General features: G+C 37.5%; 2 long non-coding RNA genes across 3 annotated transcripts; both read left to right on the top strand.

Moving 5' to 3' along the window:
- The first annotated feature begins 1,816 nt into the window (after nucleotides 1-1,816).
- Nucleotides 1,817-2,342, top strand: LOC140857871 (uncharacterized). Its single transcript, XR_012141265.1, has 3 exons — nucleotides 1,817-1,952; nucleotides 2,054-2,146; nucleotides 2,307-2,342. It is a non-coding gene; the product is annotated as an uncharacterized lncRNA (long non-coding RNA).
- Nucleotides 2,343-6,210: 3,868 nt separating this feature from the next.
- Nucleotides 6,211-13,473, top strand: LOC140857844 (uncharacterized). Of its 2 annotated transcripts, XR_012141245.1 has the most exons (4): nucleotides 6,211-6,847; nucleotides 7,602-7,656; nucleotides 12,880-12,983; nucleotides 13,070-13,473. It is a non-coding gene; the product is annotated as an uncharacterized lncRNA (long non-coding RNA). The 2 variants fall into 2 exon arrangements; XR_012141244.1 differs by lacking the exon at nucleotides 7,602-7,656.
- The last annotated feature ends 6,628 nt before the right edge of the window (nucleotides 13,474-20,101 follow it).

Genomic DNA, 20,101 nt, shown 5'->3' with positions numbered 1-20,101 from the left:
ATAATGACTTTGTGGAGAATGCAGAACTGTATAAGTTCTTAACTGCTGAAAAATTTTTGGGAAGAGCTGAAAGTATTGTACTTGATCAAAAATTCTTAGCACAAGCACATCGTTATGTGTTACTTCATAGTGACATAATATCTGACTATCGTAGGTTAGTATATTTAAGGAATGACATCAAAATTTAAATTTTATATTAGATATAATGTTCTAAATGATATATTTATATTTTATGCAGTGAATTTTTAATTTATCAGAGACGAGCCAATCATAACATTCATCCTAATGCAAGGATTGAACAGCGATGGTTGGTTGAGTTATTCTCTATGTGGCTTTCGAATCAGGTGTGATTTATATTTAATTATGGGATACATTAATTTTTGATACATATTTAATATCAGATAACTCAACAGCACTTCGTCATATCATTTTTTTTTAGGTATCAAAGATGATGGAGATAAATAATTCAGATGAACTAATAGCTCTTGCTCGAGGACTTAACAAGATTGTGAATAGATATAACGGTTTTATAATTAATGGCTTTAAATTTCATACTAGAGAATGGAAGAAATTTAGAAAAACACAGAATAGCGGTGTTATGGTGGAAGCGGATGGAAAATTCTATTATGGTGCACTTAAAGATATCTATGAGTTGGATTATTATGAAAAATTTAAAGTAGTACTGTTTAGATGTGATTGGATAGACATAAACTCATCAAGGGGTTTGAAACAAGATGCAAATGGATTTACACTTGTAAATTTTTCAAGGTTGATACATACTGGTGTGTTATTGAAGGATGACCCATTCATTTTTTCATCTCAAGCTCGTCAAGTATTTTATGTACAAGACGCAAAAGATAAAGATTGGTTTACTGTCATCAAAACAAAACCTAGAGACTTATATGATATAGAAAACCAAGTGGAGGATGATGACGATGACACTTATACACAATGTATGCCCTACAATTTTGTGCCAGCTGATGATTTAAATGCTACGACGACGTTGGTTAGAACAGAATTTGAAGAAAACACTACTGCTTGATTGTTACTGGTAATAATTATTTATGATGTATATATTTTGCATTAATTATTGTGTTATTTTACTCCATATATTAACTGATTCTACCTTTTATTTATATAAATGCTAGGTGACATCATGCGTCACAGGGGACGATATGCTGGTGTGCAGTTCCAGTTTTCACAGACAGAGGCCGGTACGTCTTCTTCAGCACAGCAGCCTGAGGCCAATTCAGTTGCACAGCATTCTGAGCCCTGTCCTTCATCATCAACACAGCACGATCCTCCTGTTCATCAGTCAGATGATGAGATACACGTGCAGGGTATATATTATCTTTCATGTAATTTTATTTTTATTTTATTTTATGTATATTTATGATATAGTTAATTTTATGTATTTTTTGCAGACGGATCCGAGAGAGTACACCCCAGACGCGGACCCACAGTAGTACGAGATGTGTGGCAGATACGTGAGGGCGAGAGAATTGTTGTAGAGTGCAATCAGCTAGGTCAGCCAATTAAGAAAGCTGCCTGCTTATTGACTTTATTTTTGGAGACTGTTGCTCGGAGGCCTCAGCTATGTCCGTTGGGCTATGCAAAATGGAATGACATGCTTCCATCATATAAAGTTGAGCTCCTCCGAGTTATAGAGGTAATGAATTGATGTTCATACCGTATATTAATTGTTAATCACTTATATAATTTATTTCATTTAACTTTTTTTTTTATAGAGCAAGTTTGTTCTCCCTCCATCTACTCATGATTTTGTAATGAAGTCTCTCAACCGCAAATGGAAAGAATATAGAGCACAATTGAAGAGGGACTATATGAGACAGGGTATGACAGAGGAGGAGGTTGCTAGGAATTGTCCTCCTGATGTACCCCCTCATCAGTGGATGGAGTTGGTTCATTATTGATTCTCCGAGAGGGCACAGGTATATTATCTACTCATTATCTTTTTTTCTAAATATTTTATAAAAATATTAATTTTTATTATATATTATACATATAACAAGTTCTTTACTTTATTTTATAGACTTATTCTGCTATTGGTAGAGCTGCACGAGCAGCTCAGTCTGTTCCTCATACATCGGGGTCGAAGAGTTATGCACGACTCCGACAGGAGTTTGTATGTTCCTTAACCTTTCATAATTAACTTTTAATTTTTATGTTGAAATATTTATATAACTAATATCATTATGTATCGTGGATCATGTCTGTATCATGATACTCATATATTTTTTTAAATTATTATAACTGTTTGCTTAAAATTAAAATTATTTGTGTAGGTGGATGAGCATGGGAGGGAACCCGGTAAAGTAGAGTTTTACCGGATGACTTATACTCATCAGGATGGTACTTTTGTTCGAGATGAGTCGAGAGATTTATATGTACGGCATTATTAATATTCTATTTTTTATAATAATTTTAATTTAATTTTGTTGGCTATTAATGTATAATTCTTGTTTTCAAAATAAATACAGGAGAGGGCTACATCTCTCATTGCGGAGCGTGACGATGAGTCCGCAGCATCTATGTAGCAGAGCCGTATCGAGGCCGAGGTGTTCACAGAGTTGATGGGACCAGAGCGCTATGGCCAAGTGAGAGGTTATGGAGTAGGGGTCACCCCCACTCAGTTATCTGAAGTTAGTAGATATACGCAGCATGCTGCAGCAGATGCTCAGGATTCACGCATTCGCAGACTCGAGGTGGAGATACAGGAGATTAGACAGAGTCGTGCCACTGAGATGGAGGAGATGCGACAGAGCCGTGCCGAGATGCAGGCCATGAGGGGACAGATTGATCGGCTTACATCTTTATTAGAAATGTATGGCCCATCTCAGGTAAATACATATTATTAAATATATATTTTTATATTAATTTAATGATTTATATATTTTTATTTATAGATATGCAAATCATGCTTTTGATATGTTTCTTGTAGACTCCTGGCACATCAGGCACCTGTCGAGACAGCGGCACGTCACGTGGAGACAGCGACGATCATCCGCCTGCGGATTGACATTATTTTATTTTTATTGTATTCTTATATTTATTTATATTACTCTTGATTGTAATGGATGATTAGTACTTTATTTTTATTTATATAAAATAATATCTTTTGGTTTGGTTAAATTTACTATTTAAGTTTGCTTTAGGTGTGAATGGTGGTGATTGTACATGTGTGAATGGTGGTGATTGTACATGTTTATGTTTGAATAATTGATATAATTTGATACAGGAATGTATGTATTCTTTTTTTTTTAGTATATAAAACCTGTATTTTTTTTTTCTTTTAAAACCTTTAACGATGCTTATAAGCATCGTTAAAATAATTTTAACGACGCTTATAAGCGTCGTTAAAGATAAAAAAGCCGACGCTTCGAAAAGCGTCTTGGTAGAGTGGAGGATGCGTTGTCATTAACGACGCTAAAAAGTGCCGTTATAATTAAATTTTACGACGCTTTAAAGCGTCGTTACAAACAATTTAACGACGCTTATAAGCGTCGTTAAAAAAAGTTTAACGACGCTTATAAGCGTCGCTAAAAACTTAACAGCCGACGCTTCAAAAAGCATCTTGATAGAGTGAAGGACGCGTTGTCATTAACGATGCTAAAAAGCGCCATTATAATTGAATTTTACGACGCTTTAAAGTGTCGTTAAAAAATAACGATGCTTTTAAAAAGCGTCGGCGCTTTTCGTCTCCACTCTTGCATAGACAACGCTTTCGCGACGCTTTTTGAAGCGTCGTAAACTTTATTAACGATGCTTATTAGCGTCGTAAAATAATTTTAATAGCGTCGTCTTTTACCATTTTCACTGTAGTGCCCTCTCTCTCTTCCTCTCCCATTCTCCCTTCGCCCTCTCTCTCTGTGTCAGTTGGGTGTAGTACATAATGGAACGGAGGCATATCAAATTGTATTGCCAATTGGTCTAGGTGCCGGTACCAGTATAATAAATCTTGTTTTCTCTTGTCTAATGAGTTTGAAAATTGCAGTAGTTTCTTTTGTATTTTTTGTTAAGCAAAGGCTGGATTGCAGTAGTTATTGAGTCCAAAATTTAATCATAATTCATGCTTATGTATGAGTCATTTGATATTTTGCAATGGCATTTGAATGAAGTGATACAAAAAGCTCAAATATTACATGACTAGAACTATTTTAAAATTTATGCTTTTCAAGTTTATATATAGGTACACTTCATTAGCTGCATGTTTTGGTCTTTTTTAGTCGGTATATGCCATTTTCATATTTATCATATTTTATTTATTAACTATATTTCTATTTTCCCCACATTTGAATATATAATGTAAGATTTCAATTTAAGTCTTAATTTTAAAATTTTATGTTCACTTGTGAGGAAAGCTCGCATTCTTGATGCTATTATAACATATAAGCTATTTTTACTAATCTTTCCTTTTCTCTATGTTTGAAATATTTCAATATTTATTTTTATTTATCCTATTTTTAGATACTAAATTTCAAATTTAATTTTAGTCTTCCCTGGCATCGCGGGGGTATTTTGCTTGCATCATTTTATTCAGAACTTTTATCTCAATAAAACCCCATTTTCAACATAAATGACGTTTTTTTGTATCTTGCATTTCATAGAGATGTTGGAGCATACGAACACATCCAACTTTACAGAGAATATTTATATTATTGTTAAAAACATATTTGATATAAATATTAAAAATTTACGATGTGTTTCGTGAAAAAGAATGGGTAACGCATACAAGATTGGTCACAACTGCTGTAATGAACTTTTAATGGCTTATCCTGCATGGGCAATGCCATTTCATTTATGTGGGCAATTGAGTTGATTTCATCTAGGAAAGCCTAAGAAAATGCAACTTTATAGGCATGGATTGCTAGGAAAGTCCATGATCTGGCAATGTTCGATGAATGCCCCAGAAATGTGTTGTCCTGCGGTATTTGCTGAAATCATGTCCAAGTCTAATAACTTGGAAGCTTAATTATTGTTGAATTTGATATTGACATCTGGTATTACTTCCTCATGAAATGGTACAAACTTGTCCCTTTTGATCATGTGTTTCTATACTGGAAGCTGTCAAAAAAAATTTGAAACTTATATGAGTGTTTCATAATTGGAGCTCCAGATGCAGAAGTTGCTTTCTTCGATCTTTTATTAGGATTTAAGTCTCCATCATGTCTAATCTTGCACAAACTGGAAATAGGGATTTTTTAGGATTCAAAGAATTGTATTTGGAGTCCTTTGTAAAGTTAAATTACTGAATTTCTATTGTCAAAAAATATTTCTGAAAATATTAAAGTACATTTTGCAAGGTTTACAGAGTCGGAGTCAGAATCGGGACCTGTGCTGGTTAGTCAGTGGTATGAATTGGTACGGATTCGTATCGGATCGGACTGGCGTGAACCGACGTAGAAGAAGAGAAGAAAATTGGGGAGTAAAAGAGAGAAAGAGAGGAGGGAAAGGGAGGGAGAGGATGATCGGAGAAGATGCTGGCAGTGGCCACAAGTGGGCCACCGGCGCGCTCGGAGGGTCGCCAAGGCCTCCGCTTTAGCCACCACATCTTAGTCGAGAGAGAGAGATAAAAAGAGGGGAGGGAAAGAAAAGGAGGATAAGTCGGTGGAGAGGCCGCCAGAGGGCCTTCGACTAGCCTTCGTGGCCATCGGACAGCACAATCATGGCCCGCGGCACCGCAGGAGTGAAAAAGGGACGATCGTCCCTGTTTCATGGGGTAAAGCTGGCAAACCTATTTTGCCGGCTTCACTATACATCGATTTGCCGGCTTCACTATCATCGTCGTTTTAAAAAGGACACGATGAAGAATGGGGCGGTCACTCATGTTCCATGGCCGCGGCTCCGTCTCCCCATTTTTTGCTGTCCGATGGCCACGACGGCCATCTGGTGCCCTTCGATAGCCTCTCTGCCGGTTGTGCCTCCCTTCAGTATCATCGCTCTCCCTCTCTATCTCTCTCGATTAAACATCTTATCAGACGATATCGAGCCGCAGAGGCCTCTACGGTCTTTCGACAGCCTCGGCGGACCATCACCGGCCTCCGACGTCATCGTCTCCTCTTTCCCTCATCTCCTCTCTCTCTCTTCCTCTCTTTCCCTCTTTCTCATCCAGTGTGCCGATTTGCCTGATCGAACTATCCCAGTTTGTTGCTGGTACAGCTCGGAACGTCTTGAACTGCTTGAGGATGGTTCGGTGAATGCTGACATCATTTTGTATGATTACGGTGTGTGCTTTGATGGAGCATATGCTATGAATAATGTATTCTACTTCAGCTTTCAAAGCTTTGTTGTAGATTGTATTATAGATTGTATGAGTTGCATACATGTGATGCTAATGCCTAAAATGCATCGTTTGATTTTCTGTTACTTTGTTTTTCTTGTGTCCTTTGCTTCTATTGTTGAGTTTTGGATACTTCTGCTAAACTAAGAAATGATGGATTCAGGGTATCTTATTCCTGGAGCTCCTGCTGTTGTGATAGTATATGTGGGTTCTTTTCTTATTTTGAGTTCTGTTTATTTCCCAGAGAACAAGCTTGTAGATGTTCCTGAAATGAGCTACACATCTGACGACCAACCTTATCCACGTGGAGAAATTTGTGTCAGGGGTCCTATAGTTTTTCGGGGCTATTACAAAGATGATGTGCAGACATAATTACATAGGCCTTGTTTCAACTCTTGCTCCTGTGCACTCATACTCTTTAAGAAGCTAGTTTTGTTAAAAATTTTGGTAATTGGACAGGAAAGAGGTAATTGATGAAGCCGGGTGGCTGCATACTGGGGACATAGGTCTATGGTTGCCTGGAGGATGTCTAAAGATCATTGTTAGGTAGGCTTGCATACCCAAGTTTTGTGATAACTAAATTCAATAGAAAAATTCTCCATATTCCTTTTCATCATGTGGTTTACTTTATATTTTATTGCACTATTCAAGACTCAATAAGCTAAATGATAAGCATACACTGGACAATTTTTGCACGTGGCTGAGTCTTGTGCATCTTGTGGTGATAGAGTTTGAAGCATTTTTTATTTTTATAAAAAAATGTTAAACAACTGTATAAGTAAAAAAATCCCATAATTGTAGGATATTTTGTTATGATGAGTCCATACTACAAGTACTATGCATAGTGAAGAAGCTTCAGTTCATTATTTATTGATTTCTCTGCTCATCGGTCTGATAGAAGATAAATTTTTATGATATTGTGGTTTGACGATAATGCTTCTGTGTAAGCAAATTACAGCTTTTCTGATGCATTTGATGAAACATCCTGACAATAATCTTCAAAATTACTTAGTGCATGCAAAATAGATTGTCAAAAAACTGATGTTGGACAAAGAGAGTCATAGTATTTTGAGGCAATTAACCATAAAATAAGGGACAGTTAACAGTTTCTCATTGTACCTTTTCTAGATTCCTCCCTACTGTTCTTTGGCTTTGTTCCTTCAGGGTAGAGATATATTGTTATACTCATTTATCGGATAAGAGACAAGTTATTGTTACTCTGTTCTTGATAGTTTTCTCTGCTTTGTCATTTCTTTTCATTTTAATATATATCTCTTCTGCATTTTTTTTGTGAGCTCAGTCTACAGGGCTTCTTGAAAGAGTAAGTGACGCTGAAGGATTTTGGAAGAGACAAGGTTAAAAGAAATGTTGATTGGGACCCAAGTTCATTATCTATTATTAAAGAATTTAGCATCATATTATGGAACCATAAAACCAGCACTAGGTGTTCCTGTGTTAGTTTGAACTTGAATACCAAGCTTGCATCAGCTACAACTGAATTCATCTACTTAGCTGAACTTTCTAGTTTTACTCACTCGAACTTTCTAATTTTGACATATTTTTCTTTCTGATGCTTTGTTGCGATAATATCTGTATTTTTCTGATCCTATTATTCGGAATTATACTTATACTGATTAAGTTTCACAATCTCAGTAATCAAATATCCTACTGGTACATATGGTCGATTTGATATGTATGGTCAGTTCGACACTGTACGGTATATGCGTGATTTCAAGATAGCTTCTGACATTTTTTTTCTCACTTTTTATCATGATATCTTCTGAAATTAAACAGTACAAATTAGTACAGTATGGTATGCACCTGGATAAGAGGCGCTACTACTCAGTTTGTACCGGTATGGATCGGTAAATGCCGGTTCAAGTTGGCTCGGGATCTGTACTGAGCTGAAAGCCCATCTCATCCGGGTTCTGACCCAGGTCAGTCTGCCCTGAAATATGTGTAACTATTTGAATGCTTGTCCAAAACCTGAAAGGGAAAAGGTGGAGTTTGGACATTAGATTGATGGCCGGTCATAGAGAAAAAACCTGAAACTAGTAATATTGTAATCACTAACAAGAACATATTTTCCTAATTGTGTTGTAGATGGGATAGAAGTTGTAGTTGCTAAAAACATATTTCCCACTTGGAAATTGTGTTTACAGAATGGCTTCGGTTTTCTTTCCTTAGGGAACACTTAGTAATCTTAAAGGATGCCATTGGAAGAAAAAAAGAAAAGAAACCACCAACAAACAAATGGTAATGCGAAGGAAAAAGGGGGAAACTAATGTATACGGCTTCCTTGTTCATTTCTTTATGATTAGCGTGCCGTCTAAAAAGTTTTGTCCATGCTCTGCTGCCACAAAATAGCTAGCTGTACCAAATAGGACATTTGTCTTTTAATTTTTATTTAAAATGAAGTCCACTGATTTTAGATTAACTTGTCCATAGATTGATCTAGTTTGAGAGAGAAGGAAAAAATTCTTCAATCCACTTAACTCAAATTTTTTAAAAAATTTTGAAATTAAAAAAATTGATGAAGGTAGGGACCGGGTCCCATTTTCTTTCATTAAAAAATAACAGAACTTAGTTATAAACCTTTATTTATACTAGTTAGGTCCAATCTTTCATAATTCTAGTCAGATTTCTTGTGTAGATGTTATAGTTTTTTTGAAATAGATATGACTCATAGGAATCATCACGAAAAGCTAAAATTCTTCAAGAGATAAATCTCAACTTCTACATGGACTTCATATTTAGCCGCTTTGCCTAATATTTTTTTGTATTGAGAAATATATCTAGTCAAAATCTTTCTTGCAAAGGAAACTTTTGCTTTGACTTGTTTTGAGGCTCAAATCATGGAATTTGGTCTTGATCACTCAATACACTACATCCTTACAAGATGGCACCATGTTGTAGAGCTTGAAAATTACCTGATTTCAAAAGCAAGAGCATCTCAGTTGGATGTGACAGGGCATGTTAAAGCCTTTAGAAGTTTGATACCTAATTTGACTTTTCAATATGGTAGATCTTGCTCCTGGATCTTGTCAAGTTTTCTCCGTAATGACCAGAGTGGTCCACATTGAGTTTGGTAAATCTTCTTAGATCAACACTCCTATTTGGGGGGATTTAGCTCTTGCGAATCAAAATTAAAGATGGAAAACACCTACTTTTCTATTACATAGCCGAACTAGTCGACTTAGCAAGGAAGCTGACCCTTCGAGCCATTCCAAAAAGACTGAATCCTCCACCTAGTTTTTGTGACCTTTCTCTCAATAATAAAGTCCTCATCCAATGGCCTTTCCTGCTGCACCGATAGATCATTCTCGACGCTAGTTATTGGCATTGGTCTTCATTGCTCCCAAATCTGGGTGATCTTATGTCAGTTCTACATTCAAACCTTGCGGTATGGTTGCTCCTAGCCATTATTCCTCATTGATGGTGGCAATAGCGATGGCGACGGCGGCTCCCTCCCATCTTGATCTAAGTTGATCGATCAATGGAATTGAGAGGCTAGAGCTTGCACTAAGTAACATTAACTTCTTGTATTATCATCAACATGAACTTCTTTTAGGCACTAACAATTCACTTCACCTGGGCAGTAATCATAAGAGGTATATTTGTTTTTACTCTAGAGTCATTGATCATAATTCCTTCTTGTCCTTTACAAATAGATACTTCATATTCGACCCCAAAGGTAAGATCCTCCAAGGATCTTATGATGGATATCCAAAGGAACTACTTTATGTGTCACATCATCAATTTTCTTCTTAGTCATTGTGAATTTAAAGATACACCTCTTGGTGATTTTTTGCTTGGCATCCTTTGAATCCAATTGAGAGAATAGGGATGTGGGTGAGGCTTGGTTGGCAACTCCAGCTTCTAAACCCGCCTTAGAGATGAGGTTCTTTTGGCTCCTAAGATCTATAATAGCTTGTACCAAAAAAAATGATCTACAATAGTTTCAATGATACTCTACTGCAGCTGAATTTCTAAGTGGAAGAATTCCTCTCATACATCTCATTCTGCTTCAATCACTGTCTTAGGTTTACTTTTAACCATCAAACTCAGTTTTGATGGTCATAATTTTGCCATCAAACTCTTCATTGATTCCACAATGGTCGTAATAAATTTTTTTCTGAATCCTATTTTTTCTTGCTCTGCTTCCACTTTTGATCTAGTTTTAGCCACCTTCTTTGGGCTTATCACCCTTTGTACCTATCTTGAGTCGATTCTCCTCTATTCTTATGATCTTCATGCTAGCTTCATTGGTGTCTCCAACTTTGAAGAGTTTTAGCTCCTTCTAGATGCTCTTGTCAAGGATGTACTTCATGATGTCTACATAATTATTGATGAAGATCTCGAGAGAGATGTTTGCTTGTGGGACTCGGCATGATAGTTTTGGATAAGTTGATCATACTCCTACTACAAATATTGCCACTTAAGCCATCAATCTTCCTCATGGCTAATTGGATGGAATTGCTTCATTCGGCTCTTGAAGTTTCTCCATCTAAGATTAGAGATATCTTTGTTTCTCATATATGAATTCCACCAAGTAAGGACATGGCTAGAAAGCTTGAGATAGGCAACAGCAACCTTCTAGATATTAGTATATACATAGGAAATAAGTCTTTAATAACTAGTGTAAGCAGCTATCTAGCTTCTCTACATCGATAGTTCCATCATATATGGGGATCTTGATTTGAGATTTGACTCTGAAAGGTTAAGAGGGGATTTTAAGTATCCACATGTTACTCATCCCTCTCATTAGATGGTATATCATTGTCTCTAGACATTATAGACAGTTTTGCTACCAGAGTTGATGGTGCTCGAGTTGAAGTAGTCACAAATCTTCTCTTTCAGCTGTGTATGACATCTCTCCATCTTATCATTCCTCGAGACAGAAGTATTATCTATACTTGCCTTTATCCTTCAATGAATTTTTCAATCTACTTGTACTACTCGCACGTCCACACTACAAACTAAGGCCCCTGTACATCTAGAGGGCCAAAAATTTGATCCCAACTTAAGCCAATCAGTGAAAAGGAAGAAATTCTTTCAACTTGCTTAAGTGGAGTATGTTATCTTGTCCATAGATTTTACATTAACTTGTCTATTATAGTCTTACCTTCTAATTACTTAAAGCACTAGAAAAGTAGCATGCTAGTTCACCATGAACAACCTAACCAACACTCAAGACCCATTAAAAAAAAAATAGGACAATGCTTTAACTCATTAAAAAAAAAAAAATAGGGCAATGCTTTCTACCACTGGGAAATTTTCTTTAGCATATGTTTCCTGCATATCACTCATGCATTGTTTTCTTTACCCATTTCTAGTTGAGGGGAACCATGCAAAAATTGTTTGCATTTTGTTGCTATACCACATGGAGTGTGAAGGACTAGATATGTGGTAGAAGGCAATTGTTTATGCAAGTGCACAGGCGTGAAAAGATCAGGCTCCCACAATAAATTACTATATGGTAATGTGTAGAATGCAAATTCAGGACTTCTCTTTCTTCTTTTGTTCTCAAACGTCTCCTCTCTTAAATTCTCAATTCTTTACACACACATACACATATATATGTACGTATGTATATATATATATATATATATATATATATATATATATATGGATACATGTGCATGGCATGTGCGTGTGTGGGTGTACGCTTGTGGGCATGGGCATGGGTGTGGCACAGGCATGCATGCACGCGCTTGGAAGTGCATGCGTGTCCATGTGTAGGCATTAAAAGATGATGCTCCCACAATAAATTACTTTATGGAATACAAATTCAGGACATCTCTTTTCTTCTTTTATTATCATACATGTGTCATTTTCAATTTTTTATGCATTTATAGCTAAATAGGTACAGATGCTTATACATACGTACAATATATACATGCATTCATACATACATTCATACATACATACATACATATATATATATATATATATATATATATATATATATGTGTGCATGTGTATATGTGCAGAGCCCGTCCTAACATATTTTAGACCTGGGGCTAAATGAAAAAAATGAGACCTTCTCTATTAAAAATTAACATACTTTAAATATTAATTATCATTAAAAAATTAATCTATATATAATAATTTACTATAGATATATTCATTAAGCAGCGTGTAAAATCCATCATTAACCTATATAATTATTTTTCTTGTTATAATATTGTAGAAAATCATCCTTGCACCCAATTGAAACATCAATGCAGGGCCTGGGGCCTGGGGCGGTCGTCCAATTCGACCTGCCCCAAGGCCGGCCCTGTGTATGTGTGTGTGTGTCATTTATGTATGTATGTATGTGTGCGTGCATGTGCATGTGTGATTGTAAGAATTAAAAGTTGAGTCTGCCACGATAAATTACTATATGTAATGTGTAGAATACAAATCCAGAACTTCTCTTTTCTTTTTGTGTTATCGTACATGTATCCTCTTAAATTTTCAATTTTTTATGCATTTGTAATTATATATGTACACATGCTTATATATAGTTAGCTGCTATTTTGTCTACTAACTTTGTCGTTGATACTGTACATCAATCACTTCTGAAATTATGGTAGCAAAAAGAATATCTTTAAGTTGGCCCAAGGCGAGTACATAGCCCCAGAGAAGTTTGAGAATGTTTATGCCAAGTGCAGCTTCGTTTCTCAGTGTATTGTCTATGGTAACTAACTGAATATTATCGGCTTATCTCTAGCTTCACATTGTATGCACATTAATTATTATTATTTTTTTTATTAATGGTGACAGCTTAAACTCTTGCCTAGTTGCAATAGTATCAGTTGAGCCAGATGTGTTGAGGACATGGGTTGCATCTGAAGGAATCAAGGTGGGTCTCCATCTCACCTTCTTTAGGTTTGTTGTAGCAAATATCATCCTTCCCTTCTTGACTATGGAGTTACCTACCTATTTAGTATTCTGAACTATGCACCTCCCATGAAAATTTCCTTTAGTAGCACCCCTTTCAAGCATGAGAGGAATTGGTACCAGGATTTTACATTAGCAACAATTTATAATAATACATTTTAAATATTAATTGATTAATTACTATTGGATATTGTGATCCGCTAAATTCGAACATTCTTTAAGGGGCCTTTTTGGATGGCTAAGCGGCTAATCCATTTTACATTCTCCCTAAATCTGAGTAATTGAAGAAGAAAAGTTCCAACCAAAGTTTGCCATACCGTGTCGAACCAGTCGGTACACCTTGTATCATACTGGACCGGCGGAAAACTGACATAATTCGGTCGGTAAATTTGGTACACCGAAGGTACGAAAGAAAAAAAAGTGAGAAAGAGAGAGAGAGAGGAGGAGAGGAAGGGAGGTGGGAGCCGTCGGAGGCCGACGGTGGCCGATTGCGGCCGTCGGAGGGTTTTCGAGCCATGTATTGCCTGATAGAACTTTCAAAAGAGTGAGAAAGAGAAAGAGAAAGCGCTCAGGGAGGGAGGGATCTACTGGACGGACGGTGCCTCTATCGCGAGGCCCCCGGTGGCCAACGAGCCGACGTCGACGGTCTAAGGGTGGTCGAGCGGGCGGCGGTCGAGCAGGCGAAGCCCCTCCGCGGCTCCGCCCCCTTCTTCTTTTTCAAATGGTCGTCTATTTCGATTTTTTTTTTCTTTTTGATTTTAAACTCATAAAGTCGGCAACTAGGTTGCCGACTTAAGAATTTTTTTTAAAAAAAAAATAAAAATCATGAAGTTAGCAAACTTTTTGCCGACTTCACTTAAAACTATATTTTTAAAAAAAACTTGTGAAACAGGGGCGACGCCCCTATTTCACACTCGTGGCCTCGCGCGCGTAGACTGCGCCCTCCGACGGCCAGCAGGAGGCCGTCCAGCGGCCCCGCTGACTCCTTTCCCTCCCTCTTTTTCTTTCTTCTTCCTTCTCTCTCTATTTCTCTCTCTCTCTTTTTCTTCTTCCAGTTCGGATCCGTTTGCCTTCGTCGGTTCGATACGGTACGAAATTATACCGAACCGTACCACCGACCAACTGATGGTACTGGTTCAACATACCTTGATTCCAACAGCCAAGAATTTTGAGAGATTGGGAGGCCTGTGGTTCTATTATCCCAACTTTTTAGGGATATACTAAATCATGGATTCAGATCCTAACAGGACGTTTCACGGGACATCAGGATGGGGTACCATTCTATGTGTCAGGGCAAAACTATTTCGCTAGTGTTCCAGCATTCCAATTAGGACATCTTAGGATATTTTTTATCGGGACAGGGTCGGACAGCAATGTATCCCATTTCATGAAAAAATTGGGACAACGACAATCCCATCACGGGATTTAAAAACTTGCACTAAACCACATTTTTGTCAGAACTAATTAGCCTAGCCTTTTATGGATAAGATAAACTCCTGCTTCCTTTGATCAAACAAACTTCTATCTTCTTCCCTATCCTCATCATCGTCGGGCATCCCATTTCATGCAGCAGAATGCCCTTTTCAGCAAGATAAGTTCTTTGATGTTATATTGTGCTAAGCTTGCCATTTTTGCTTGTCAATCGTGCATGGTTCTACTTAATCTCAACCAAGAGTTTTTGAAACAAAATAGAGATATTAAAATGCATATGGCTGTGTGTCAATCTGGCATTGAGAAAACTACTCATCTGAAGAAAGAAGATTTGGAGTCAAAATTGAATATTCCACCGAGAAAAGTTTATGACGAATTTCATGTTAAGATGTTCTTACAGATGCAACCATGATGGAAGGTCGCATAACCATTTCAATGGAAAACTAACAATTAGAACATTATCCAATGGCCACTGAAAGACAGGAAGTGATGGTAATTATGTTGAGCATATATTCTTTGAAACATTCAAACACAAAATTGAATTCCACACTTTTGGATGTGGACAAATACACACACACAAAAAAAAAAAAAAAAAAACTATGGAGGCATATAATGGAGGTGGACCTAGTTGTAGGCCTTGAGGAAAAGGGTGAACGGCATCATTTGTGGTGAAATAATAGGCCTATGAAGAAACTTCGATGTTGTACCCAAAAAAAAAAAAAGAAAGAAAGAAACTTTGATAGTATGTCTAGGATGATGCCCTTCATGTTTTGGACAAAGAGTGACAATTTCCAATTCTTTACACGATATCATTGTTATGGGCTACTCGTTTAACAAAATTGTAGATTATGTGGATGAGTGTGCTTTATACGTCGCTCAATTCATGATTAAAGGATGGGCGTTCCATTTATGCCCTTGACTAACGCATATTGGCACCCAGTGATGGTCATTACAATAACATTCCATAGTATCTTGTGTTATTGTTTAATTGCAAAGCCGTTACTAACTGTCGGCAAAATTTTTTTTACTTTGTATTTCAGATTGTTTTATTTTTTTGATTTGGATCTCTTGCCTATGATTTGCATGTTAGAGAGACTACCCCTTATATTAGGCCTTGTCTTCTTCCCTCTTAATCTAGACACTGTGCAAGTCTTTGAAATTTTCGACACATTTCTCCCTGGTTGATCTGTACTTTGGTCAGGTTTTCTTGCCTTCTGACTGGCCTCTTAGTTTCATGGTACCAATTTTAGATGGTTGAAATTAGTTTTACCAAATCGTCATATAAATCTGCTCGATCGTTTCATGGTGGCTTCATGGGCAAGCTCTTAATGATGGGAAGTTTCTCTCAATGGCAATGAAGAAACCTCTTGCAATGGCAATGAAGAAACCTCTTGCATATGCAACTATGCATCTTACTTAATTCTAGTTCCTTCACATAATATTTGAACTCTAAGCTGACAGATCAGCAAGCCAATAGCAATTTCCTCCTTCTTATTGAAGAATTTGTCCATATCATTGTTTTATTAAAAGAGAAATGTGATATCTTGTAATGATACTCCATTTATGCCACTTTGACATGCTACATGATTGATAGATATGAAACAACTAGATAAATTATTTTTATCAACTTGTGTATGTCCTGTCCAAATAGCTTCATTATCTGCAGTTTCGCGAAATACATGATATTTTATTCATGAGCCCGGTGGTTCTTTATATTTCTATATTGTGGAAGTTCCCTGAGTTGCGTATAAGCGAGTAGATCTATTATTCCATTCTATTGACCTCGTGCATTGCTCATGTTGCATGCTGGCTGAGTGATGGTAAGGGATTGATCTCATGTGCATGACTATCATGGTGTAGTGGCTTCTTATGGAAACAGAAATGGAGAAGGTGAACGGGAATCTGGGAGGCTACACCCATCCCACTACCACCCTACGAGGTTGATTTGTACTCCGGAAAAAGCCTTTTTAGGAGGGGTGGGATCAAAGTTCTGAGGGATAACTCAAGACCAGAAGACCTAATCTCTCGCTTGAAAGTAAGAGTGTAACACTGAGTTAATGCCCCAAGTACTGTTTACGATGATTTTGAAAGACTCTAGTTATGGTTAATGTCTAGGTTGTAATTGTTTATGGTCATAAGCAGCCGTGTGATTGTAGAGTGTAGAGGGGCAAACTAAGCAGCCAATACAGAAAGATGAAAAAAAACTCTCTATGTGCGCATGCAATTAATAATTTTAAGTCATCATCCAACAACACTGATGCAAATAATATTTCTCACATCAATGGAATAATATTCTTTTCAAGAAAATTAGTTATATTTGTGTCTCTATTGCTCCAGTCTGCGTTCCACTATCACTTACAATAATTGATATGTTTATTTATTTTCTTTAAAAATTTTGTTTCACTGTCCTTGTGTGTATATTGCACAATTGTAGCAAAGGTACCCAAATAGAATCAGCATAGGACTGAAATGGTCAGGTAGCAGCTTTTTTTTCCTCAAGGAAAATGACTTATTTCCTTTATCATGAAAAGTTAATTTACATCAAAAAAAAAAAAAAAAAAAGGCTCTCTCTGGTTACTGATTTTGCGGGAAAGAGTTAGGATTCGTTTTTGTAGAACAACATATACAAATAGGAGTGTGTGCAGGAATTTTATCCTTGTATCTAAGTGTACAAGGTAGGCAATACACATATTTTATTAAATGTCTGATACAACGGGGTGCGCGCCCTGCTCCCCAGTTCCATGGTGCTCTTTCTTACCATTACATATAAATTGAATATCAAATACAGATTTCTTTAGGCTACAATTTGTTGCTTATTTAATATTTTCTTGCAAAATCAATAACAAAGTAGACCTTTTTTTTTCTGTGCAAAATCTTTTAGTTAAAAATAATAGTTTGGTGCAGCTGGTTATGTGATTGTGATAGATTTTGACGTTATCTTTGGAATAAGAGAGGGCCTTGGCCACTACCAAAGAGTCATCCAAATGCCCCCACATTGAAGCTTCGGCTACTTGGGTTGTCTCGAGCCCGACTAGGGCCCCACCTTGAAGATCTGCAGAGGCCCTTTCCTTCGACCCCAAGGTGATGGTGGTCATCATGGGTGAAGGTCCTTCCTCTTAGGGTGGCAATACCACTCCGATCTAACACTTCATTGGCCCCCAATGTGAGGGGGCCTCCTAGCAAACTCCCGGGGCCTTCAGTTTGGCACTGATCCTAGCCCTTGTGGGGGCCAAGCATGGGTTGTGTATCAGCATAGTTTGGCCTTCATTAGACTTAACATTGGAGAGCTGACGAGTAGCTCGGGATCTCATCTATGGAATACTTGTTCCAGCCGATGTGAAGAAGTTAGAAGAGTTGGGCTCCAATTTCCACTGAACTAATGCCCATGACTCCTTCATCCGGATAAGCGATACCAACCTTCTCATTTGAGTTTTTATTTTGATCATTTGGATCGGGTTAGCTGACTTTTACTTTTTTTTCTTATTTCTTTCAACTCGTCCACCACCTAGAGTACTTCCTGAATGCGCCAAGGTGGTGAGGTTGGAGATGATCGAGATCCAAAAGAAGGCGGATGTGGCTGGGGAGATGGCTTTTAAGGTGGAGAGGGCTGAAAAGAAGGTGCAGGTCATCTTATTCAAGGTTGGGGTAGAGATCAGGTGCCTGAAGGAGGTGCTAAAGCAGTTGGAGGAAAAATCATGGCTGCTGAAGCGTGAGTAGCCAAGGCTGAGGCTGAGGCAGCCGAGTCAACTTGAAAGGCTATGGAGGACTTCTAAGTCTGAGAGGAGTTTGCGGACGAGGAGGCTGAGTCCACCATGGAGTCTTACATGGTCAGCATCCAGGAATGCTGGGCTAAGGTCGCAGGTTGATGCCCCGACCCGGACCTTACCTTTTTTCTGACAACGATAATGACTTGTTGAGCCTCCTTCCTGCCCCAACCCCTAAGGAGTACCAGATCTTTGAGTTCCCTCTATTGGAGGCCATTGCTATCGATGTGGCAGCAACTCAAGTCAATAAAGCTATTGGCCAAGTTGAAGAAGGTGCCCTCCAATCGAGGCATAAGCCTTCTTTTTCTTTTCTTTCTTTTTGTAATCTCGGTTCAGCTTCCCAAACTTGTTTTGTAGTTGGCCCGTTTGACCTACTTTGTAGATGTTTTTAGACATTTGAAAAAAAAAAGTACCTTTCCTTAGAAAGTTGTGTTATTTGATGGAGTCCTTCTAGTCTTTGGTTAATGTATGCTTTTACCAAATTGATCTTCTTAGCTCAGGTCACTTAACCCTACTGAAAGATGTCAAACCAAACTATCGGTCGGAATTTCTATTCTTCAAATGTCGTTTTGAATTGGTGACTCACCCAATACACATTTTCAAAGTCTTGTACCTTGGCTCTTTCGTGTTTGGTGGAGACTAGTTGTTCAAGTGATCATTTTCCTTATCGAACTAACTTTCACAATTCTTCTTCCATCTCTTAGAGCTCGGCTTGCTATTGTATTCACTTTTGGTTTATTGGGTGGCTGAGTTTTTGAGGTTGACTCATTTTGTTATGAACCATGCTCCCTGATCCGACCTTTACTAAATATTCATCCCAAGGATTTTAGCTTGGACTGCATCCATACGAGGTGCCACAGATCTGAGGATTCTTTGATAGGGTCCCTTTGCCCTCTAGGCGGCTGAGGTCTTGGGCTCGATTAGTTTTGGTAGGATGAACCATGATTTTGAGGATCTTCTTATGAGATTATCCTTCACCTCTTGATCAGTCGAAGTTTTGGGCCTGATTGGTTTTAATAAGTTGAGTAGTGCTTCCGAGGATCCTCTTATAGGATTACCCATTGCTTCTCAATCAGCTATGATTTTAGGCTCAGCTAGTTTTGATAAGATGAGTCACACTTCTGAGGGTCTTATTATGGGGTTATCCCTCACTTCTCGACCGATCAAGATTTTGGGCTTGACTAGTTTTGGTACGATGAGCAATGCTTTAGAGGATCCTCTTATGGGGTTATCCCTCACTTTTCGGTTGGCTGAGATTTTGGACTTGATTAGTTTTGAAAGATGATCATACTTTCGAGGATCCTTTTATGTGGTTATCCCTCGCTTCATGATCGATCGAGATTTTAGGCTCGGCTACTTCTAATGGGATGAGTCATGCTTCCGAGGATCCTCTTAGGAGGTTATCCTATTAGATGTATGTCTTAGAAGTCAATTATTTTTTAATACATTATTCATTCTATGGTACAAATTTATATTTTAAACTATTGATTTAATCAATAAAAGATAATTTTTTTTTATTTAAGTATTATACGCCTTTGAATCATCTTTGAAATTGATGTTACGATACATATTCTCAACTATGAAAAATTAGAGGCATATATAATCGATTCCTAAATTACTCCCCACCATAGGATAGTTATGAAGATGGTGATCAATCTAGATAGGTCGACGCATAGTTCGCTTCCTTCAGGATAGATGAATTTCTAGTCTATGATGTAGA

Source organism: Elaeis guineensis, chromosome 5 (assembly GCF_000442705.2).
Source record: "Elaeis guineensis isolate ETL-2024a chromosome 5, EG11, whole genome shotgun sequence".
NCBI lineage: Eukaryota > Viridiplantae > Streptophyta > Magnoliopsida > Arecales > Arecaceae > Elaeis > Elaeis guineensis.
The sequence above is the reverse complement of the archived record's forward strand: the minus strand, read 5'-3'. Positions and strand labels throughout refer to the sequence as shown.